General features: G+C 33.2%; 1 pseudogene; it reads right to left on the minus strand.

The window, feature by feature from the left end:
• Positions 1 to 7,183: 7,183 nt before the first annotated feature.
• Positions 7,184 to 27,192, minus strand: part of LOC105048954 (protein DETOXIFICATION 27-like) — a 33,592-nt pseudogene continuing 13,583 nt past the window's right edge.

Below are 27,192 nucleotides of genomic sequence, written 5' to 3' on the forward strand. Positions count from 1 at the left end.
TCTCCCTGTGCCACCTCACTTCTTCTGTGCATATTTAAATTCACGAGAAGCAACTTCTCATGAATTTTCTCCACGCAGAAGCCATCCCACGCCCACCCTTGTGCGCTAAATATCTTGATAAAAATAAGTTGGTTGGCCATTCAAATTCAAAAGAAAGTTTGAATTTGAATGAGCAACCAACTAATCCATGCGCCATGGTCTTATCTTGTGCGCCCCATATTTTACACGAGAAAATGTTTCTCGTGTAAACTCTCCACGCACAAATCAACTCACGCCCCTTCTCTTCTTATGCACAGGTGGATAGGGATGAGTTGGTTTTGCATTTGAATTCAAATTTGATTTGAATTCAAATATGCAACCACTTATCTTTATCCTCTCACGCGGATAAGACACGTTCGACGTTGTTTTAAAAAGAGGAAAAAAGTGGGACGTGCGTAGAAATTTTAGGAGAGAAACTTTGGGGTGTGAAAAAAGTTTGTGTGCAAGGTGAAGGTCCAAAACCTTCCGAAAGAAAAAGAAAGAAAAGAAAGAAAATTGAGCGCAGGATTTCTAGTGTGTACCCTAGGGTTTCTACCTAGGGTTTGGGAAGTGAGATTGGTGTGCCACGAGTGTCGTGAGTCCACCAAATTTCAGGAAGAGATCCATCAGCTTCTCAAGCAACCGTACAAATAATCTGGAGCATCCGAGGAGTCAGCACACATTGATCGTAGGAGTTCGATCAACATCTGCCATCAAAAGGGTGAAATCACGAACTAGCATTCGTGAGGAGCTGATCAGACGGGAGCTTCGTGTGGATGATCCGCAGAGGCCAGATATTTATGTGGCTACGACGTGACGATCAGAGCCCCCCGACGGTGATCAGATTGCGGTGATCGACTACCCGCAAAAGGTGATGTGTTCTGAACACAGTACTGTAAAAGGTTTACTAATTCAAATTTGAATTTCAAATTTAAATGCATGCTGTTGTATCATATTTAGATCCTAGTGTAGGATTAATTAGTATTAATTAATGAGATTAATTAATAATTCTGCTGTAAAATAATAATTTTAAAAAAATTTTAAAATTATCATTTTGCCCCTGCACAAAATTTTCGCTTCAATTATTTCATCAAGCTTTATAGTGAGAGTGCTGAAGTACATATAAAATGATTATAACAATCTTTTATAATTTGTTTGATGAGTATCAAAGAAATGCTTCCACCGCTTTATCTAATATTGGATCTTCAATCAAAATTCATGATGATGATATTGACTTTAGTGATTACAAACAATTTATGAGCCAACTATCCAGTTCTCAATATGAAAAAATCTCCACCAAATATGTATTTGGAAGAACGTAATAAATATGATATACATAGTAAAATTGATATTTTAAACTATTGGTATAAAAATTTATTAAGGTATCTAGAGCTTGCATTGATGGCCCAAGATCTTTTGACTATTTCAATCTCTACAATTGCATCAAAATCAGCCTTTAGCATTAGAAAAATGATAATAAATCCTTAGAGAAGCTCACTTAATCAAAAATGGTTCAAGCTTTGATTTGTCTTGAAGATTGGATGTATGCTAGAGATTTTTTCTCGGATAATTATTTTTATATACTATTTAATTTTCTTATTGCTTGTACTCTTATGTTATAGACTACTTATTTATTTTTATTCTTTTGATTATATGAATGTATAAATAGGGATTGGATATATTATGAAGTACTAGTGGAATCCTGGCTACAAGCTCATTGGATGATGGATTATCTAGCTCTACTGATGATGAGGTTGTTGAGGAGAAAGATGATGATACTAACATTTTTTAGATAATTTTATTTTTTATTTTCTATTTTCTTCATAAAAATATTTTTTTCCATCAATACTTTTCTTGTTTTGTAAGTATTGAATCTCTTGATGCTTGTTTAGTTGATTTTAATTTAATTTTCTTTTTTTTGTATTTGAGTTTTTTTGGCTTAAAATTTTAGATAGTAAGGAACAAAGATGAGGAAGAAGATATAATTTATTTTGGCGGTATAATTATTCTATACTCTACTGTATGTCAATAATGTATTGTGGATTATTTATATGAATATTGTCTAGTGCTTATTTTCTTTTCATTTTGTTCTATAAGCTTGATTATTTTAATATTAAAACTTAGTGCAACTTAGCACTTGGTATTTTAATTATAATTTTACTTTAAATTCATGCATGTACTTGGTAATTTCTTTGATTATTTTTCTCTTATGTAGCTTGATTATTTCTTTTTATATTTTATTTAAAAATTTTCTTCTAATTTCAATATAATGAAGCAGAAGGGCTACATATACTTATGCAAAAAATAGACCAAGGCCCAAAACTAATATATAGTCAAAGTGAGTAATCATTTCCCAATTTCCATTGATCATATGCAAATAGTGCATAGAAGAGCCACATAATTTGAAGTTTGTAAATGTTTAAGGACTAAGAAACCTGTAGCACTATTCTCCACTCTCATTTCCTTATTGCTAAAGTGGGGATAGATGAAAAATATAGTGGATAGTGGTTGAATCGAGGTCAAAATAGTAGTAGTGGCCAACATAGAAAATAAAGGCCAAAAAATATGGAAGACATGATAGCCCAAACAACAAAATAAAGAGAAAAATGTTGAGCCAATATAGAAATTGTTGGCCCAAGCTTTTTGTTATTTCAATAAACTAAATGAAAAAAAAGAAAAGCCCAAAGCTCATCCCGAAAGCCTGAAGCCTGGTATGTAGTAGACTCATGCCTGGAAAGGAGGCCCGAAGGCTGAGTCGGGTTGGGCTAGGGCCTAAAAAATTACTGTCTTCCCTTGAATTGAGCCCAACCTATCTGATAAGCAGGTCTAGTGATAAAGTGCACATACTATGTAATTTTTTATCCAAAAATATTAGGCCATCTATTACTACAATTATCTATGTGATATGTCATTATTAATGTACCATATCATTATCCATATGTCGCATTATCAAATAAAAGTTTTCATATGTTATGCCACATCATCAACTGCATGCCACATCATCATCCATATGCCATGTTATTATCAATTAGCCATATAATCACCTATTTAAGCAAGTCTACCAGGTAATCGGCCATGTAAGCATCGATTATTGCAGCTAGGATTATCAATGAAAAAATACCTAGAATCTAAGGAAAAGGCTATATTAAAATAGTTAAGAAAATAGGGAGACCAAATTTGAGCTTTTTAAACTATAGGGATGTTTTTAAATCTAAACTTCAGGAATAAAAAATATAATTTATCTAAAAAACCAAACATATTCTCTATAAAGTAATCTGAAAAATGAGTATATATTTTCTATTTCTATTTTTTTCTAAAGAAAAGTAGGAACGAAATTAAATACAGCCTAAATTAATATTTTTAAAAAATATCATTAAATTATTAATATTGATCACTTGCTTAAATGATTTGCTTATAAAAACTAAATAAATATGAGAATATTAGAACTAAAAGAAATAATGCTTAATCTAAATGAATGGCTATAAACTAAAAGTGAATGAGCTGGTTATGTAGGCAATAAGGAGAGAATAATTATCATGGGTGCCTACCTAGGTGTCTGATTCATGCTATTGTTGCTCACTTCTAATATCAAGCACCTATGATGGATGGTGGTCTGTTGGCTTGCCGCATGGCCATCAAATTTCCACTCCCTCTCTCTCTCCCCCCTCCCTCCCCACTCTTTATGGCAAGTCTGTCCCCACTCCTTGAAGATATGGTAGTCTAACTTTTTTGTTGCTTTCAATAACCTAAAACTCTCTTGAAGAAGCACTCCTCCCACTCTCCACTCTCCACTCTCCAGTAGTCATAACCACTCCCCATTCTTCAACCCTACATTTAGCTCTTGATCCTATTGATCACTATCTCTCCTCACCTCTCTTCCTCCATTCTCTTTTGCTACTCTCTCCCTCTTTTTTAGTTAATAATTGGTACATTACAAAGACTAACTACTCTTTTCATTCTTATGTCTTTTTTAAATTTTTTAAGACCATCTAATCTAATTGGAGAGAAAGAAGAATCTCCTTGACTCACTCAACCCCAATCTCTTAAAAAGATTTAAGATGAAGAAAAAAAATTGGTGAAAGTGAATTCTAGATTCTTTTTTCTTTCACCTATGATTTATATACTCTGAAACGTAGTCTCTATTTATAACAGTGAGGTTCGTCCTTGCAAAATCATGTCAAATTCCTCTCTTTGTTTGAACATAACTTGGCTTCCCAAAATAGACATGACTAGTGATATATAGTAAACATAAGAAAGTCAAAATCCTGCAGAAGGTAGATTCGATTTCTACATCAATTCTATTTTCAATTACTTAACTTTGTTCTTTCTAAATTAGAAGATATGCATGGTTAAAATCCTTTCTAAAAAGAAAATTTTTCCAACCAACCCTTTTCAAGATTCGAACGATGGAATTTAGGTTAGATCACTCGGTGCACCACACTCTTACAAGGTGGCATTACATCATAAAGTTCAAAAAGCTATCTGATTTTAAAAAAAATAATCAATTGGGTGTTGTAAAATCAAGTTATAACTTCTAAAAGCTTATATGCAATTTGACTTCTTAATTTGATAAATCTCGCTTTTTAACTTTGTCCAGCCCTACTCAAAGTGGCCGAAGTAGTGCACACCAAGTTTGATGATGTTTCTGAATCAGAGCTCCTTATGTTGAGGAGATTTAGCTCCTACTATATTAAAACTGAAAATAAAAAATATTTACTTCTATGCCTTGTAGTTGAACCACTTAACTTTGTTTGGAAGTTGATCATTCTGACCAATCCAAAAGGATTCAATATTTTCACACGTAGTTTCTATTACCTTCCTTTCAACAATATAGTCCAATGGCCTTTCTTAATTTTAGTTTTATTTGCTCTGATTTTTAGTGAATCACTCATCCTACTTCTACATCTGGACTCTGAGGTAGAGCTACTCCTTACCATCGTTCCTCATTGACGATAAAGACAATGACTTTCCCTTGATGTTGATCTTGATCAATTGATTTGTCTAACCAAGAAGTGAGAGCTTAGCCTCTCATGAGCAGTATCATCTTCTCAAAAGTATTTCTGGTGTTTAACAAGTCACTTGCTTGGGCAATAATTGCAAGGTTTACGTTTCCTTGTGTTTGGAAAGTTTTGGTTTTTTAATGACTAGTTTACTTTCTAATAGAAACAAGAAAGATAGAAGAAAAGATTAGTTTAGAAAAGCTCTTGAATCCTAATGCAGAAAGTATTCTAGAATCTTAACTTATGGAAACCCAAGCAAGAAGCAAGAGTTACAACTCAAGAAATTCCTAAACTATCACAACAAATAACAACCTCTATTTCCAAAAATTTCTATTTTTCTTCTTTAATTAAAATTTTCATGATCCAGAACTCTTCTTTAATTTAAATTAGTCCTTATAATTAGTGAAGTTCACCAACACATATTATTCTTAAAATAATAATTACTCTCACAAATCTATTTTTTTTAAAGAAACCACAACAATCCATGTTCAATTAACATACATATGCATTGAACATCTGGATTTTTGTAAACGTAATTTGTACACAACTATTATAGTTTTTATTCCACTTTTCTTGCAACAATTTAAGAAATATTTCCCTTTGTAGCAAGTGATTCTCCTCCTTTTCATCCTTCTCCTTCTATTGATAAACATCCTTACTAGATTATTTTGGAATTGCCCATTTTTTCATGCAGATGCTAGCTTTCATGGCCTACAAAAAAATGCAAATGTATTATAAAAAGTCCAATGATAGAATATTTGCTCTTAGAATAAGAATATGTTTTAAAAAATTTTACTCACCTCTTTTTCCCAATCACATCGAATTGTGAGAATAGCCAATATAAGCGTTTGTGTAGTAGTTCCGCCAATCATGCCCGCCCAAATACCCTATTGTCAATATTTATAGTTACCAAGCACTTCAAAGAATTTTTATGAGTTAAAAAAAAAAAGAAAAAATTCAACAAAATACATCAATATCCTATCCTTATCAGCTTAAGCTTTTGGCGCTGGTTGATACTCAATATAGTATTGTGGCTCAGGTTTTTTAGAGATCATTAGTTTGAATCCCTCTAAATCAATTATTCATTTAATTATACTTGATTATCTATTATCCAATTCTAGTTTATCTTGATTCAGTTATCCCACCTTCTGTGCAGTCCAAACTACATGTCAATTGAGGTCTTAAGCCTAATATATGTTGTTGACCCTTTATCTATAATCTTTCGGGGTCAATTGATTTCTTAACACATGGCAACAATTTGTGAATTTTAGTTTAAAAAAGTTAGTATTGGAATTGTCACATTATGATTTGGTTAGTTATTCAAAAGCAAATTAAGGAACAATTTTTTCTAATGGAAATCCAAACTTCTTACTTTCTAATGTGAGCTTGCTTTTTATTTCTTATCTTATACTACTCTATGCATGTAGCAATTCATTTACTTATCATGGAACTATTGCATTGATCATTATGCTTTTAACCAAAAAGTAGACTCAAGCTTACAACCTTTTTCAAACATTGAATAGGTTTTTCTCTTGGCAATTTTGTTTGGCATAGCTCTAGCAATAAAATATCTAGAAATAAAACTCATAATGCAGCTGTACAGTCAGTTAAATATGTTATTAGATTCAATTCTTTAGCAATACCAACAATGAAATCCACATCCATATACACGAGTTACATTGGCACACTTTCTTTCAAGAAGTCTTGAAGAATTAGCAAAGCATGAGTATATAAGTAGTTTAAATTATTGATTTTGACTTGTGAAAAATAGTCTCTCTGCAATTTTTCTTTTTGTCTTTTTGTTTGTTGTAAGTAATAATCTATCTCTTGATTGCTCTCTCATTAATTCTACATGGTTATCTTGAAATAATATGCCAAAATCAAGTCAAAATGGAGAGTAGATGTTTGAAGTTGGAGTAGATCGCACCAGAACTCCAAGGTTGAAAACCCATCCCATAAAAACCCCAATGGGAATCCCAATCAAGTAGTAGGTTCCCAGATTCACATAAGCCACAATAGATTGCCATCCTGAACCAACTGCCAACACCTATAAAACACATATATATGGTTACTTTGACAGACTCAGAAACTGAAATAAAATACTGAATTTAAAAGTCAGAAACAAATGTGGATAGGTATTGGGACAAGTAGAATTAGCAACCAGAAAGAATAGGTTAGATGCTGTTGAGCAGAATGGTGAAGGCCAATAGCACAGATAGCTTGTCTACGGCCTCTAGCAGGATAGTGCTCGAAGTGATGATGAGCGCAAATTTGTCATGAAAGGCCGGTATGAGAGACCAAAAGAAAAGACCTATCATCATGGAGGTCACCACTGCCACAATTGTTGGAATTTTGCACCACTACCATTGCCTGCACCAAACTCATTCGCAACACGTACCCTTGGATCATTAGAAACGAGCACCAATTAGCTGCATCATGGTGTTCGATTTATAAAGTAGATACCAAGCATAATAAAATATGATAAGGGTGCAATTGATTCGTGATTAGAATTGAAATTGAAATTAGCATAGAAATCGAATGGCCATATCCTCTGACATATTTGATTCGTGACAGAAATCAAAATGAAATTTAAATATTATGATAAAGTAGAGATTAGATTTTGTAAGATTGGGATATTTCAATTCATTTCTGAAATTGAAATAGAAATGAAATTTCTCTCAACTAAATGGATAGAAGGAGAGTCACTTATTCTATTCTCATTTCAGAGTCTAACTCCTCCAATAAAACATGCCTTAATTAGTAATAAATAAGCACAAACCCAAGTTCGACTTGCTAGTTTGAGACCTAGCGGGGGTCCTAGCCATTCAGGCAGACCTCAGCATTGGCATAACCAAGCCTATTGAAGCCCTGGCCCAGGAGAACAAGCAATTTTATTTATATCTAATGATCTGTTGTACGTTTTCTGTACTTTTTTGCCCCTGAAAGGTTTGGTGGGATCACCAATACACATGTAGAGGGAGAAAATATGAATCAGCCACATTAAACACTTGGCAAAACATCTCTCAATGTTCTGAAGTAAATCCTTCTAATAGAAGAGGGATGCAACCACTAGGATAGAGCGAATATAGACCAAGTTGCACACATGCCAGTTACGATGTATGCATTTTGCCCGCTAGGAACATTTTTTTTTTAATGATCATAATGCTGTGATATGTGTTCATATTTAGCTTCTAGAAATGTTTCAAAACTATCTGTGTCTGAATAACTATATTATAGATTAAAGATCCTACTTATTAAAGCATTATTATATGATCAAAGACCAGCATTCAAAACTTACTTTCACTAGGGTTTGGAGGTTACACCTGTGCTACGGCTAACCCCATGTAGCGTAAGGATGTACTCCACCAAAATAAAGATGTCACTATGGTTGGAAAAAAAAAAAAATTGACAATGAAATTTTGATGTCATCACTTCTTTCAATTAAAGTTGACACACACACACACACACACACATATGAGAGTATATGGCTGAAAACTGATCCATAAATGAATAAGATATTTATGTATCCCCGATGAAATGTATAGGTTAAATCAATGAGCATGTTTAAAGGCTAGATATTTGAATGAAGCTCATCTGACAGTTGTTGTTGTCTACCAGTTAGAAAAGGCCTAAGTAGGCTGCATAGCTATAAAATAATTATTGTTGCAAGAGGAATCACCATACAACAAAAATTAACATATCATTTGACAATATCATGTCTATCTACAAGTTGCAAAAATGTTTTATGGATAATTATTTTTATACATTAGATAATATATTAATCACATATATGCCTTACAAAGTGGCCATTAATGTCGGAAAAAGGAGCCAGGCAACAGGTGAAATACAAGTAGCCACTGTATGTGTATAACACTAAGGGGAAATTGGAATTTTACCACAAGCTTTTATTTTATGCCGTGTATATATTCAATAATAGAAATGTTTTTGCAAAAATTTTGTCTTCAAAAATTTTCAGTAATTTACATAAAAGTCTATCTGTGCTTATAGATTTGAAAATTTCAAATAAAATTTGTATCTAGTAGAAAGAAAAAAAGAATAGAAAAACATATTCAAGGTTGAACTGGGACAATTTTAGTCTTTTGAATTAAAAAGACAAAGGTTTGCGAAAATAAGGAGGTTGACGAAGTCATTGTATGCATTCACACGTGCATTTATGCACGTGTTGCATGTGCATATATATTGCTTACCAAAAACATCCTCATAATATGAGTTATGTGGTTTAAACAGTCCACAGAGAAGGAGGATATGATAACATACCCAGTTCCAGCGAAGAATGACAAAGGAATCATCATCTCCCATTCGTTTATACTCATGCTGCTCTAGAAAAGAATCAGAGTTCAGAATGTATTGCGGCATTCTTGAAATATTCAACGTTCCAAGTGGTAGCTTTTCAACATAATCCTATCACTAACACCAACACCAATTTGCCCGGAATGAAGGATGAAAAAGAAAAAGGAAAAGTAAAACCTTCTTACCATATAGAAAGAGCATCCACAGCGATTTTGGCATTCTTTAGATTTCCTGTCAGCAAAATCAGTATCTTGTAGTACCAGTTTTCCAAGCTGTTCCCACAAGTAATCATATAAATAAATTCGATTTGGTGAAGATTAACAGAAATAAATTTTCTCAAGAAATAAATTACATATATAAAATCTTATCTTTAATATATTATTTACTGAATGTAAACGTCTTGCATAAGAAAAGAAAAAGAAAAGAAAAGAAAAGAAAATTGAGGGTCCTTCATTAAGATGCCATCATACGCGCACGTGTTTTTTATGGATGGTTGGTAATTATTGAGTGAGACGTATTATTAAAATATGCTGATTAATTAAATAAAATAATCGCCTCTGGCTTATCTGCCTTATGATCCACCTAAGGTGATGGACATAATTAATGGTATCGGATTATCGCATCCCAACTATGGAGGAGTCCTGTAAGTTTAATAATTAGTACGTGTTAGGTTTCATTGAATGCATACTTCAATGGTGCATGACCCATTCATTACAATATCTGTACAAGAATTGAACTCTCGAAGGCTACGTATTTACCAAGCTTCACCAAACACCGGAGCATTTGCCACGAGATGAGTGCTAGCTTAATGATAGATTATGCACCAACTCAGAGGTACACCGGATCAATCCAATTCTATCATGCGGATATTAAGAAGAAATTATTAGATAAAATGGACTTTGGACCTTCTATCATATATATATGTATATATATGGTATAATATAATAATCAGATTGTGCGCCGTGTTAATGGGGTGACAATCTGATTGATGAATAGGACCTACAAAAATGAGACAAGTTAATTGATGTGGTGCACCGCGATGCAGTATAGGGTACAATTTCTCAAGCACAAGCGGCATACGTACCAGAGCATGACGCCAGAAGCAGCCGATAATTTGATGAATTCCCACAGCTCCGAGAAGGCTTCCATGGAAAATCCTTTCCACGACAGTGGACACCCCCCACACACCACGTACGCCCACTCCCCCAGAAATGTGATCCACCATGAGAAGCTCAAACACAAGGCAGCACCCTCGACCCCAAGCTTAAAGTTGTGGACAACGAGCCAGCTAACAAGTACATGCACCACAAGCGTAACAGCTGAGGTATAGGCCGTGATTGCATTCTTGACCTGGCTCTGGAGGAATCTGTTGAGAGGGAAGAGGAAGGCGAAGGCAAAATGCTGCGGTACGAACCACACGCAGGCCTTGCCGGCCGCACGTGCCAGCTCAGCCGGCTCGCCGACGAACTCGAGCACCGGGGCTGCGAAGAAGCACGTCGGAAGGAGGAGGACGGCGCAGAGGAAGAGGATGATCCATCAACGTTGCAGTATACACCGAGCATATGGTGCTTCTTCGCGCCATAGGCTTACCCGCATAGCGTTTCCAGTGCACTCGCCATGCCAAGCTATATATACCACAGTAATTAGTTTATCAGTAACCTTATATGATCCATTGGTTCAACTAGCAAATGGTAGAATTAATCTTGCATGATGTGATATATGACATCGAAATTAAATTATAATATAATACAACTCATTTTACTATGACGGATGAGGAAGGATTATACCATGAATGTTGCATATCTGGTATTTTTGCAGTTTTAATTTTTACAATAAAAGAAAGATTGAAGGAGATGTAACTCTTAACTAATTAAGGTTGCCATAGATATGAAACTAGAAGACAGGATATTGCATATAATATGGGAACTCTGCAACATTTTCTTTTTTTTGTTAAAAAAGAAAAAAAATTGAAATCATAGACTGAAATCATGATGATAAACTGTTTTTCCTTTTTTTTTTTTTTTGATGGAAAATGGAAGGTTTGGCCTCCTGGGCGCAGGAAATTGACCACCCAAAATTTATTAGATAATGCAAAGTATATTACATTTACTATTTAGAAGATGGTGTGGCTTGGTTGTGATTCACAGTGGTCCCTAGCTAACTGGCTTGATATATAGTTGTCGCCATGTCAAGTATAGTTTGTCGGCAGTACTTCATTTAAACCATGATTCAGAATAGATTGAGCGGTAGTAGATCATGTTTTCAGAATAAAAAACAAATTTCACCACTCAATCAAGCAAAGATAAAATGTTTGGAGAAAACACTGTATACAATACATGTATTCCAACACATGAAGTTGTATGGTAAGTAGATGTATAAGATGTTGGAGAAGAAAGCGGTGGATGGATACCAACATAGAGCAGAACACAGTGGGATGGAGATGAGCAAGCTCCAGGTCACCAAGATGGCCAGCAAAAGCTGGTGATCACGTTCATGCGTAGGATGAGATCCTAAAGAATATGCCGGGCCAACGATGTTCCATAGCTCTTGGACTCTTTCCACACCTTACTTCCCAATCCCAGCTCCTCTCTCTCCTCTCCTTCTCTATTCTTTAGCAATGGAACACTCTCACTCTCCATTTTTTTCTTTTGTACCCTCCTTCTTCCTTCTCTGGTTAGAGGAGAAGAGGGGAACAGAGAGGGACTCCTGGCTAGGGCATATACTTGCATGGCTATTTATTGATATAACAAAAAATCTAACATTTATTTCATTTTATTTAGGAGTGACCATCAACCTTTTTGTTTTTAAGAAATATATATGGTTATTTGCCACGCCACGGTATTGGATTACGACCTATGTAGGCTGGAGCACATGGAAGACAACAAATTAATGTGGACTTGCTATGCAAGCTGATTTTTTTTTTTTTTTTGGAAAAAAGGGTAAAAGTACAACATTGGAGTACAAACAAACACACTCGTGTCTCACGTGGGAACTAGACTTTTCAAAATCTGTCCGAGCTTAATTTCTTATAAAATTACTTTTTTTTTTTTGGGTAAATATAAAACAGACTTTTTCTTTTTTGGTAGAAAAACAGACTTTTCAAAACAAGAAAGATATGCAGTTAATTTTAGATAAGATTGGCAGCCATTTATCATGCTAGCGGGTGGCTCAAGCTTGTGTGTACTTTGCGGCATGTATGGGCTGTCCAAGGACATGAATCTGCTCCAATGGGAACATCCCAGTAAGAATGCCACTTCCTAATGTCGTGCAAGAGTAGTCATACATAAATAACGGGATCATTAGCATTTATTCAATCCTGATGTGCGTGTAACATCAAAATGGGTTTTTCTAATGCGCTTGTAAGGAGCATTAACTACCCACCTAATTAGATAGGATTTGTCCGAATAACAAGAAGATAATTAATAAGCCTCTTATGACAAAACCATCCCCTTTATCCTCTTGGTGCTCCAAGTCATTTTGGGCTAAAAAAAGAGGGAAAACTTTAAACTGATAGTTGATGCAAATGGGACCTTCCTTTATGGTTCTTTGAGTTGAATACATACTATCTACCCAAGAAAGAAAAAAACTGTGAGATAGATAATCTATATATATAAATTTAATTACACATTCTAGGCATTTATCCTATTTTTCTAAATATTTTTCTGACAAAAATAAATCATCATATTTATCATAATACAAACCTTAATTAAAAAGAGTATTTCTTTGAATTTTAAAATGAGCGATGTAGGACGCAAAATGTCAAAGCATTATATATCTCCACTCTAAAATTTTAAGGAAAAAATAGGATCAAATCATCATAATCCAAAATACTTTTTTTGGGCTTATTAGCACCACTTGTGGTTAGGGCTGAGCATGGATCGGGTTCGATCGGATTGAGAAATAAATTTCATCCGATCAAATCCAATCGGATTGAAGAAAATTCAACCCACTACTGACCGTTTATCATATATAAACTATTTGAAACCGAAGTGAATGGTTTGCAGCGGATTTGGATGGGTCATGTCGGTTTGAGCTTCAATATTGACCCAATATTGATTTTAAGTCCAATATTGATCCACTTAAGTTTATTTGCTTTTCTTTTTGTCAATTTAATACAAAAAAGACTTAAACCTTTAGAATAAAGTCTAAACAAAGTATTGAAGTATTGAAATCTATACGATGCCATCCAAAATGAAAGTGAGTTTGTAAAATACTAATCGATTGGATTCGATTTTATATGGGTTAAAAGTGTAGGAATCAAATTTGATCGTAAATAATTAATTTTGTATAAACTCCAATCCGATGCCACCCAATTTATGTCTTTTAACCGGCCGAAACCGATGTTTATTGGGTCGGATTGGGTGTGTTTCTTCAGATTTTGGTTATGTATTTAGCCTTACTAATGATAGCATGATTCTTTTTAATATTCTCCTTATCTGGACACATAACAATATTGTGACCAACATCTTTGCAAAGTCAACAAGTTTTTACTTGTTTTTCTAATTCTTTTCCAACTTTCAAACATTTTTGCTTGGATTGTCTCTTTGTCTTTGATGCAAAAAAGTGGTGAACAAAGCTAGCTACATCAATCAAAGGATACAGGTGATGCTTTAATGTCTACTAACACTTCGTTAATAGGCAATAAAAATTCTTATGTATTCTAAAATTTTTCATGCACGGTACCAACGTGCTAGCAAATAGTTAAAAGGGACTTCAAAATAGTTTTTATGATCAAGATCTGATTTTGATTTGTCTCATATGTGATATGATTAGATTAGATAATCCTAATAGCAAGTACTTCGATTGGATTTATTATCAGGCCATCCGGTCATAGGAGAAAGAAAGGTTTAAAGGTCCTCTCTTTCCATTCGATGGGGTGCTCTTATGGCATGTAAGGGGTGCCGTGTGATTACATTCCATGATGAAGAATATGAAAGAAAAAATTTATTTTTTTGTAAAATTCTAGATCTGAAAATCCTAGATTTTATTGTATGTAATATAAATTTATGAAAAGTAAAATATCTAATCTTTATGATTAAAATTATTTTAATCATGAAAAATAAAATCTAAAATCATAAAAGATTTAGATTAGATCTAAAAGTTGGTTTATGATTGATTTTATTTTTTTATGCAAAATTTTTCAAAACTGAAACTTTGCAAAAATTGCTGGCATGTCTGCTGAGCTGACTTAATTTTAAACTAAGTCGACTCAGTCCTCTGGTTTAATCGACTCAGTTTCTAACTGAGCTAACCCAGTTACAGTAGACGGTTGGAACAGGTTATTGTTCATTTATAGTGAGTCGACTAAGTCACAGACTTAGTCGATCTAGTGCAGTAAGCCGACTCAGTTTAGAGGTGAGCCGACTAAGTTTCAGAATAGAAAATTTGTACATAAAATATTATAAAATATTTATAAATTGAAATTATTTCAAATCTAAATGAAACCCATATTGATAACACACTTAATTGTGAATTAAGGATTGAATCATTTAGATCGAGAATTATGAATTAAAGATTTAATGATATTGCATAAAATATAAGACATGGGTTAGCTCAAATCTGGTCTTCTTAATAGGGTTAAACCTAAGGTTAGAATTAAATAGACTAAATAGAAAAATTGATTAAATCTAACTAAAAATTGAATTAGATTAAATCAGAATTTCTCTAGAACCAATACAATAGTTATAGTTGATCAAGTCCATATTTTTGATTAGACTAGATGGACTGTGATTGTGGCTCAATGGTCGAGTTCGAGTCATTAGGCCGATCAAATCAAAACTAATTAATCAATTGGTGTCTAAAGTAAGTTTGGCAATCCTGATCGGTGGTCATTAATTGAGAGTTACTCACTTAGATTGAGTCTATGACAAGCTAATGGCATATTCCTCCCATCGATCTCACTTATCTGATCAACATGATGAATTATATTTTGATTAGATGGCTAAGTGACCCATGTCGTTAAGAAAATCAGTATGACTGATTTAGGTACCCCTAGACTGGCTTGTATCTAGTCTTCTTTGATCTGACTTGGTGAAGTCAGTAGAAGAATTATGATTAGCTGGTCAATCTCTTCTCTTCTCTTAAAATATATTAATCAAATATTTTAAATTATTAGATTCATAAAATGAAATAGTTATGGAGATAACTAGATCATAGCTTCCCATTAAGTTGATAATAGGTCCATTATTCTGATAATCATTGGTGGCTCAAAGGCTTAGTGCTTATCTGCTAATTGAAATTATCATTCATAATATGATAACTCAGTTGTATCTCTCTGATGGGTGATCAGATTGGCCGACCAAAACGAATCTAATTATTCGTTAGTTAGATGCACTGAGTATAGTCATGTTAATGGTTAGACCTAATCAAAACTTGCAGAGAAGGCCAAAGCCTACTAAAAAGTAATCTGAGATAAAATTAATTACTAAAAATTATTTAAAAAAATAATTGATTAAGAACCTATCCATAGAGGCATATGGGTTGGTCGGCTAAAGTCAGATCCATATGCAGTCTATGTGGATTCTACTACCCACTAAAGAATTAAGATAATTCCTCGATTGGAGGTAGAGGCTATCAATTCGTATAAAATAGTGAGAAAATCTTTAGACTAAAGTCTAAGTCTTTAGGCTTAATAATTCATATATTAATTAGATTTTTGATTTTTTTATGCAGTTATGGTCAACACCTTATCACTTCGATCACTGTTGGACAGTGATAAATTGACGAGATCCAATTTTGATAGTTGGTATCAAAAATTGAAGATTGTCCTAGAGCACGAGTGGATCTTATACATGCTAACAGATTTGGCACCAGAAGAGCCTATCTCGAATGTGCATGATGCGGTATGAGATACTTATTAGAAGTGGCTCAACGATCGCACCACGGTGCGTTGTATTATGCGGGCTTCAATAAATGATGAGTTTAGCCACAAGTTCGAGGAAGCTCTATCGAAGGAGATGTTATAAGTGTTGAATAATCCTTCGATACTTCCGACGACATTGAGAGGCACAAGACTAGTTGTGCCATCTTCAATGCTCAAATGAGGGAGGAGACGTCTGTCATCGATCGTGTATTGTACACAATCGAACAAATCGAGCATCTGAGCAAGCTCAGCTTTTTCTTGCATGAACAGCTTGAAAAAGATGCGATTCTGAATTCTCTGCCAATCTTGTCTTCCCTTTCTCAGTCATTATACAATGACAAAGCTTGCAGTCAACTACCACGATTTGCTGGGATTACTGCAAACTTTTGAGAAGCATCACTAGCTCTACAAGGAGATGATAAATTTAGAGGAGGATCTTCTTCGATGAGACATTATCCCTTTAAGAAAGAGAAAAAGAAAAACAAAAATAAAAAAGCATAACATGCTGGGGATTAGACCAAGAAGTCTAAATTCAATCAGAGTCAGACAGAGTACTTCTACTGTAAGAAGCAGGGCCACTGGAAGAGGAACTGTCCTCAGTACATTGCCTCTCTTGATCCAAACAGGCCAAATAAGAAGAAGAAACAAGCGATTGTTCGGTAAGATAATCATATGATAACACCTTATAATTTTTCTATTTGTGATACTATGATCTGGGTATTAGATACTGATGGTCCTATTAATATTTGCAATTCATTTAGAGACTTTAGGTCAGTAGGAGATTTGGAGACGATGAGAGATTCCTGAACATTGGAGATGGAAGATTTGTTTCAGTTCTAGCTTTAGAAATTATCAATCTTGTATTCAATTTTCATGTTGTTGTTCTTAGTGATTGTCACTTTTATCCTAGTTTCTTGTTGAATATAATTTCTGTAGGGTTTTTGGCCAAGAACAGTTATGAAATTTCAATAAAGAAAGATTCTTGTGATATCATTTTGAATGTTGTTATTATGATGAATGGACAATTAAATAATGACATCATGGCCTAGTGTAACGTACATGTCAAATAAACATCCTAGGATAGATAATGTCTCGAATGTCTACTTTTGACATTGTAGGTTAGGTCATATTAACAAGAATAAGATTAACAAGTTGACCTAAGAGAAAATCCTCGAAGTCAATGATTGTGAATCATTACTAACCTATGAGTCTTATCTTCTTGGGAAGATGGCTAAGTCACCTTTTATGAAAAAAGATGAATGGGACTGCGAAGTTCTAAGTTTTGTTACTGATAAATATGGACCCATGAACACAAGTGCCAGAGGTGGGTATTACTACTTCATTACGTTCACTGATGATCTATCTAGGTATGGGTACGTCTACTTGATGAAACACAAATCTGAATCATTTGAAATATTCAAACGATTTCGTAATGAGGTAGAAAAATAAACTGAAAAAAATATTAAAACTCTTCAGTCTGACCGAGGGAGTGAATACCTCTCCAGTAAATTTCTGACATATCGAGGAGAGAATGAGATTCTCTCACAATGGACTCCTCTTGGGACACCATAACACAATTGTATGTCTGAAAGGAGGAATCAAATCTTGTTGGACATGGTTCAATCCATGATAGATTTTGCTGGTCTGCCGATCTCTTTTTGGGGATATAAATTCGAGTCAGCTTGTTATGTACTTAATAGGATTTCAAGTAAGTCTGTAAGTAAAATACCATATGAGATGTGGACTAGACATAAGTCGATGCTCTCACACCTAAGGATCTGAGGATGTCTGGCTTATGTCAAATGTTTAAAAACAGACAAGCTCAAACCTAAGTCTGATAAATGTATTTTCATTGGATATCTGAAAGAAACTAAAAGATATTATTTCTATCTTATTGATGAACAAAAGGTGTTCGTCAGCCTTAGGGCTATCTTTTTGAAAAAGAAGTTTCTTGGAGAAGAAACTAATGGCCCTAAGGTTGAACTTGATAAAGTTTGATAGATAAAAAAACCGACACAATCTAATGAACCTACAGAACTAAAGTTGATTAGGTCAAACCCTCAGCCTATTGTAGAGGTACCATCGAGTAGATCCGATAGAGTACCGCATCAATCGAATAGAATTATGGTTTCTTGATTGGGGATGGTGATCCTATTGAACTCGATGAGAATAATGAGGATCCGATCACCTACATGAATGTAATATAGAGATCCAATTCTAATAAGTGGCTTGAGGTTATGAAATTCGAAATGAAGTCTATGAAGATCAATGATGTATGGATATTAGTTGATCCATCTGAAGAGATAAAATTCATAGGGTGTAAGTGAATCTTCAAAAAGAAGAGAGACACAGATGAAAATATGGAGACCTATAAAATCTGTTTGGTTATCAAGAGATATCATCAATGTTATGATATTGACTATGATGAGATATTTTCTCCTGTGGCAATGCTCAAATCTATTTAGATTATTCTTGCGATAGTGGCACATCTGGACTATAAAATCTAGCAAATAAATGTGAAAATTATTTTTCTGAATGGAGAGTTGGATGAAGAGGTGTATATGATACAACCTAAAGATTTCACATCCACAGATGAGTCTAAGATATGCGGGCTTCAGAGATCCATTAATAGATTGAAGTAGGTATCTGGGAGTTAGAACATGCATTTTGATAAAATGATTAGAACGTATGGCTTCATTAGGAATGGAGAAGAACTCTACATTTACAAGTGGGCAAATGGTTCTATAGTTGTATTTCTTATTTTGTTTGTGGATGATATTTTTTTAATCAAAAATGACATCCCTACATTACAAAAAATAAAGATTTGGCTGTCGTCTTAGTTCTCCATAAAAAATTTGAGAGAAGCATCCTACATTCTAGAGATGAAGATATATAGAGATAGATGGAAGAGATTACTTAGATTATCCCAATCCACATGCATCGATACCGTGCTAAAGTAGTTCAGCATGGAGAATTTTAAGAAAAGATATCTTTTGATAGGCCATGAAAGTTTTCTTTTGAAGAGAGATTGTCCGACAACTCATCAAGAGAGAGAGCTATGAGTAAAATTCTATATATCTTGATAGTGAGATCTATTATATATGCCATGATATGTACGAGATCAAATGTGATCTATTTACGAGGGGTAGTGAGTAGATACCAGTCTGATCCAGATGAGAATCATTGGAAGGTCGTAAAGATCATCCTTAAGTATTTGAGAAATACTAAGGACCAATGGCTAGTTTATGGAGAATTTGATTTGAAACTTATGAAATTTATAAATTCTAACTTTCAGTCAGATCATGATGATAGTAAGAATGTGTCAGAATATATCTTTATCCTGAATGATGGAATGATCTGTCGAAAAAATTTTAAGCAGCACATCATGGCCGACTCAATTTGTGAGGTAAAATATATCACGGCATCCGATACTATAAAGAAAGCTGTGTGGTTGCGGAAGTTCATTGGCAAGCTCGGAGTGGCACCCTCCATCGATGGTCTGGTCTTACTGTACTGTGACAGCATTGCCGCCATTGCTCAAGCGAAAGAATCGAAATCCCATCAGCACACCAAGCATATTCTATACTGCTACTATCTGATCTGAAAGATCATGGATCGAGGTGACGTCGAGCTTCAGAAGATCGATGGAAAGGAGAACTTAATCGATTCATTTACTAAAATCCTCAAAATCAAGAAGTTCGATGATTATAAGTCGAAGATGGGTATACGATACTGTACCGATTGGCTTTAGTCCAAGTGAAAGTTGTTGAAAATTATGTCTCAAAATCAATCATCAGTTCATTGACAGTTGAGATCATATTTGTAATTGTATATAAATTTTAATTAATAAAAATTATTTGACTTTTTCATCACAAGTTATACATCTTCTTTTCGAACTCTTGTGTTATGATGAAGTCTTTAAGACTATTTTAAATTGATAAAGGAGGATTTATCATTTAGTCTTTAAAATTTATTCGTGACCAAATGATATACTATTACTAGGATGATAGCGATTATCAAGTATAGATCGTTGTGTGCTATATGGGTTAGTTGTCCTCTTAACTAAGGAGTGTAGAGATACTGGTATAGCATGCAGGTGAGATGTAGGAGTACATCTCACTGAACGTGATCCAACTGCAGAGCACTCTGCTGTCAAGAGTTGCTCACGAAGGATATGGGTATAAGTGTCCCTTCGATTTGAGATCATCACGGTGACTTGCAAGCAACTCACTGTACTTTGATGTCAGACTACTTAAATTTTTAATTCAGTGATAAAAAATTTCTGAAAACAGTCAAGTATTTGTTATGTTGGTGTGTGAGTTAAGATAGGATTGACTGCTCTTGGTTTCAGGAGTTAGTGCTACATTGTATTTTAATTCAGCAAAACCTTAGCCAGGGTAGTCCTTGTGAGAGTCATAGGATTTATGAAGTTAAGACACATTATGGATGTACTGATTAAGAGTTGACAGTTTAACTCCGAGTCATCCTATACACTGAGAGTCAAGGGAATGAATTATATGGTAACCATAGTCCAGGGTTCTTGAATGTTGCTTTGCACATATTTAGCCTATCCAGACATCGGGTACCATTGCTAGATGGTTACATCAATTAGTACAAAAATTTATTCCTATGTTATTAGCTTAGGTTCGAACCTCACGGGTCACACTCAAAAAAAATTTCTGTCTGATCAAGTGACTGATCAACGATTGAGAATTATTCGAGGTTATAATCATCAATATAATTGATGGTTAGCCTTGTACAAAAATTGTGATAAGTTAATTTGCTAAGGGTTAGTGAATTATAGGAGGATTGATTAGCAATTAAATTACTGATTAGCTCAATTTGATTGAGCAATATGGTTTGGTTCAAGTCTGATTGAATTGGATTCAATTAGGTTTGAAACGATTAGGTTATAAGATGACCTAATCACTTAGGATGATTGATTTCTGATTTGATCAAAATTTGGACTCGATTCAATTTTGATTTGATTAAAAATTAATCTAGTTCATATGGTACCTAATTAGATTAGGTTCTGCTATCTAGTTAGATCTAATCTAATTTGATTAGGATGGAAACCAATTGGATAAAATTCTAGAGTCCAAACTAGGTTGGACTCTTTCTACTACCGACCACCCTTACCCATGCCACATTTCTCAATGCAAATTCAAAATTTGTATGAGAAAACTCCATGCCAAAAAGATGGCTCTTGTTCCTTCTCCACACGCTATTGGATGAGGATAAAATTTGGTTCAACTTGAATTCAAATTGGATTTGAATTCAAGTTGGAACTTGATCTATATCGTAGTTTAAATTTTATTTGAACTAGATTTTACCCTCATCTCCATGCCAACCTTAAAATCCCCTCAATTTTGTTAGACAAAATTGATGATCAGATTATCATGAGGAAATATGAGAAGTGGGGCATAAGGTTTGGGCTGGGCGGCCTTCTTTGGCGTGTGAGATTAGAGGAGATTTATCTCCTCTTGGGTGAGAGACCTAGATCTGATCTAGAGTTTTCGGATGAGGAAAAAATAAAGAGAAAATGAGTTCTCCTTCCTCTTTCCACCACCACATCCTCCTTCTTTGTCTTCGATTTTGGAAGAGTCCGAGAGATCCAAAGAAAGGAGCTGATCAGTCATTATTAGAATCTTCGTGCAAGCTAGCACTCTCAGAAAGATCAATTAGTGTAGGACTTTGAGTGGACAATCTATAGAAGGCGGACACTGTGCAGCTGCGAACAACCAGTAGGACCCCGAGATTCAGATGCATGATCTGCTAGCTATGCTTAAGGTGATAGATTTTGAACTCATGCTTGATATAGATATGATCTATAGTGTAAATGTGATCTACTGGTGCATGTTTAGATATGATCTTACATGCTATTTTTATTTTCAAATCTCATATATGCAATATAACATGTTATAGATCCTATGGTAGGCATTTTAGATTAGATCTAAAGCATGTTTCTTAGATTAAATTGTTTAATCTTATGTCTTCCACTATTAAAATTTTTGAAAAGCATGCTTGAAATGCCTGTCGGTTTCCTTCAGCAAAAAGATAGTGACAAAGCTAGCTACATCAATTAGAGGATACCACACCTGGTGATGCTTCAATGTCTACTAACACTTCGTTAATAGGCACTAAAAATTCTTGTGTATTTTGAAATTTTTCATGCATGGTACCAATGTGCTAGCAAATAGTTAGAAGGGACTTCAAAATAATCTTTATCGAGGTAAATACTTAGTATGTGACAACAAAGAATCCTCAAAATTCAAAATGCTTGCAACTACAAGTGGCCATCTTACCATCCCATTGAACTTTATGCTTTTAACTATGAATTTTTTATAGTGTTGCACCATGAACTCAACATTATTCTCTTCATGCACTATGTATTGTACTACTCTTTCAGGCTCTTTCTAAAATTTCTTAAAAGCAAATGGTGGCAGTATTATATGCTTACTGTTCTAATGGCTAAATGGTTCTCAAAGAAAATCTCATGTATTTCCCCAATATAGTATTGTGTAATTGTACTTTCTTGATGTCTTCAATGGTAAAATCAACCTTATAATTCATATGTCAAATTAGAAAGAAGTTTCAAAATGGCATAGAAAAAAAATTAAACGAACAATATGACAAAAAAATTCTTAAATATGATTTAGAATTTTATCATGTTAAATGAAGCAAACTTACCTGTTTAATAAATTGGGTTCAGCTTGTATGGGAAGTGATAAATCTCTTTATAAATGCATTTGTGCTTTTTGATCTTCCTTGTAGTTGTCATACCACTAAAGAAGTAGCCACGAAGGTAAGTTGGTGCCCAGAAGCACCTAATTTAGTACAAACCATTTATGTGCTTGTTTTTGAATAAGTTGTATAGTATAATTACTAAATGCCATTGATGCTCAAATTCTTGAGGGATGTCTAACTTGTACAACTTATAAAAATCAGCACACCAATTTGGATATGGATCGATTTTCGAAGAATTGAAGTAAATCAACCACTAAATTTTATCGTTATTTGCCATATACAAAAACTATATTTTATGGATGATATTTCTTTTGTAATTGCTTCTGTCATCCATGGATCTTGACCACTCAATATTGTCCCAAGTGGCCTCTTCATCAATTGTTGCACAACTAGACAACCTAAGAGAGGGGGGGAGGTAAATTGGATTTTCAAAAATCTTAGATAAGTATGTGCCGATTTTTCAAACAATCTAAGTTAAGTACTATGAATGTGTAGCAAATACAGTGAATGACCGCAAAAATAAAATAATAAATGCTAAATAAGAATGTAAAGCAAGAATAAACAAGCACACCACATAATATAAGAGATTTATAGTGGTTTGGTGTACACCCAGTACCTACATTCACTCTCCAAGCTTCACTTGAGAATTTTCACTATAATTCGTTGATTACATTGCATTTGTTTTAATCGAGATCACAAACTAACCTAATTAATTTCTTGGGATCACCAACCATAATCTTACAAGCCTTTCTTAGGCTCACAATCCAATTTTCAGGTTGGATTATAACTTTGTCCTAAGTTTCAAACCCTTGAAACTTGTTACAGCAGATTTCAGTAAGAACAAAAATTATATAAGATAAATAGCTCCTAAATGAGCAAATAAAATACTTAAAATAATATTTGAAGATGGCTTGGATGCTTGGCACGAGATTGAAGACTTTTCTCCTGAAGATTAGCCTCTCAAAGATCAAGATTTCTGATGTGGAGGTGGAAAATACTCTTAAAATCATTTAATACTGAAACTAGGCTCTTTTTTCTTTAATATGCTATTCATAGTAGACAATTAGGCTTCTCTTTTATTTAAAATCCTCCCCATACCATTTAAAGTAATTTGAATTTGGAAACTAGCCGTAATGGAATGTTGGAGATGGAATCTAGACGTTTGAAACCACTTTTGGATGTTTCTGCAAGTAATTCTATGCAATCTATTTTTTATTGTCAAAACTAGTGGAGCCAGTTTAGATAGAAATAGGGTCGGCTTGAATTGAAATGGAGTCGGCTCAAACAAAAATAAAGTCGGTTCAAGTCCTGTGTTAAGAAAATAGCCTTTCTATTTTTTTTGAGAGAACTGGCTTGGATCAAAATAGAGTTGACTAGCTTGCATGCTAGTACTATGTGCCAAATCTAGAACATACTAGAGTCGACTTGAATCACACTGGAGTTGACTCAAACTCTTCTATTCAACCTTTCTCACTTAATTTACATTCAAACTTGATTTTTCTTGATTCAAAAGCTTCCTAAATGCTTCCACATGACTTCAAAGCTTATCACAAGGGTTAGCTTCCTACAAAAATATTTTTAACCAAGCTTCAAATATATTAGTCTTATTTTATACTTTAATATTATGTAATCATCAAAATTATTCCTTGAATCAACAATCTTTCTCTTTTTGATGATGATAAAATATTGAGCATAAAGATAAACAGATAAAAGTTTAAAAAAAATATAATTAAATATTTTAAATTTTAGTATATCACAAGAGTATCATAAAGATAAGACATTTAATCTCATTTGACATTCAAGAGAAAGATACTTCGTAATTTTTTAAGAAAATTTCAATCTCTCTCTTAATGTATGAATATTTCAATTTAACTAAAGAAAAAAAATTTCAATTTTAACTTTTAACTCCTTATTCTCAATCTCAATTATTCTTTACAAGAATAACTGAATGTCGAATGTAAACTGATACTACTTAATGTAAATCACTTAACATAATTAGATTTTACATAATGATACCATGCATTAAATCTAATACCATGCATTAAATCTAATACCATGAATAAAGATATGAATATATACATGAATGCTCAATTTACTTTCCATAAATAAATACAAGAATGCTCAATTTCCTCTTCTCCTTTTTGTCATTAACAAAAAAGAGTCAAATAAAGATACCACAAAATATTAATAATATGAATGCAACCACATTCAAATGATACCAAAAGAATTAAAAAGGATCACAAATTCTTAATTCTTCTTCAATCATATAAAATCTATCTTCATTCAAAAGTTTAGTAAAAATATCAGTTAATTGATTATCAGTACACATAAAATCAAGTACAATATCATTAGTTTACACATGATCTCTAATAAAATGATATCTAATATCAATATGCTTAGTCTTAGAGTGCTGAATTGGATTTTTAGTTAAATTTATAGCACTTATATTATCACATCTTATAAGAATTTTATTTTGAACAGTACTATTATCCTTAAGTTATTGCTTAATCCAAAGAATTTGAGCACAGTAACTTTCAACTACAATATACTCAGTCTCGATCGTGGATAATGCTACTAAATTTTACTCTTTACTAAATCAAGAGATTAAGTTCAATCTAAAAATTGAAATGTACCACTTATATTTTTTTTTATCAATTTTACATCCACTATAATCAGCATCAGAATATCCAATTAAATAAATTGAAGTATGCTTAGAGTACCATAAGCCTAAGTTTTGAGTTTTCATCAAATATCTTAAAATTTTTTTAGTAGCAAGTATATGAGATTCTTTAAGATTAGACTAAAATCTAGCACATATGCATACATTAAATATGATGTTCGATCTACTTGCCATAAGATAAAGTAAAAAACGATTATCCCTCTATAAAATTTTTGGTTAAAATTTTTATCATTTTCATCTTTATCTAGTTTGCATGAGGGGCTTATGGATGTTTCAATCACTTTCACACTCTTCATCCCAAACTTTTTTAGTATCTCCTTGATATACTTAGCTTGGTTGATGAAGATTTCTTTCTTTCTTTGTTTGATTTGAAGATTGAAAAAAAAATTTAGCTCCCCCTTCATGCTTATTTCAAATTCTTCCTATATTAACTTAGCAAATTCTTGGCAAAAGATTTTATTAGTAGAATAAAAATAATATTATCTACATATATTTGAATAATCAATAAATTAATTTTTTTTATTTTCAAGAATAAAATAATATCTACATTATCTCTAATAAAATTATTATTGAGTAAAAATTTACTTAATCTATCATACCATACTCTTGGTACTTGTTTTAAACCATACAATACTTTATTAATTTTAAAAATACGATTTGGATAAGCATGATTGTCAAAATCAAGTAGTTGTTCTACAAAAACTTTTTCAGCAATAAAATCATTTAAAAATATACTTTTTACATCTATTTGATATAATTTGAAATCTATATACTAAGTAAATACAAGTAATAATCTTATTGCTTCTAATCTAGCTATAGGTGCATAAGTTTTATCAAAATATATTTTTTCTTCTTGATTATATCCTTTTGCAACTAATCTAGCTTTATTTCTAACTGTATTATCATTTTTATCTAACTTATATCTAAATATCTATTTTATTTCTATTATTGGATGGTCAATTGGTCTACTAACTAAGGTCCAAACATAATTTTTCTCAAATTGATTCAACTCCTCTTGCATAGCAAGCATCCAATTTATATCATTTTTAGCTTCTTCTACATATTTGGATTCAATTTGAGAAATAAAAGTACGATGATCAAGAATATCTTTAAAAGCTGCTCTTGTTCTTATCCCTTGTGAAGATTCACCTATAATGAAATCTTTCAGATGATTGCATATGAACTTTCACTCCTTGGGCAAGTCATCATGCTCTTTATCAATAATTTCTTTAATAGATTTTTTTGTCTATCATCTTTGGCTTCATTTTCTTCATTTTGATTTGGTCTATCTTTCAAGTGTTAGATGTGTGCTTTAGAAGTCAGATTGGCTGACACATGTACACTTCTAGAGCATAATTTTATAATTAAATTTTATAATTAATAGAATTTGGGTTAATTTTTTATTCATATTATATGTACTTTATTGTATCCATGAATCATCTAAAGAATTAATGGATGATGATACGTATTCTTCAAAAGTTGAAAATTTAAGGTACGTGTCATTAGTAGTTAATTCTTAAATACTTCCGATCGAAGGATCATCATGGAGATGATGACCAATCTAAATAGATCGA

This window comes from Elaeis guineensis, chromosome 7, assembly GCF_000442705.2.
Source record: "Elaeis guineensis isolate ETL-2024a chromosome 7, EG11, whole genome shotgun sequence".
Lineage (NCBI taxonomy): Eukaryota > Viridiplantae > Streptophyta > Magnoliopsida > Arecales > Arecaceae > Elaeis > Elaeis guineensis.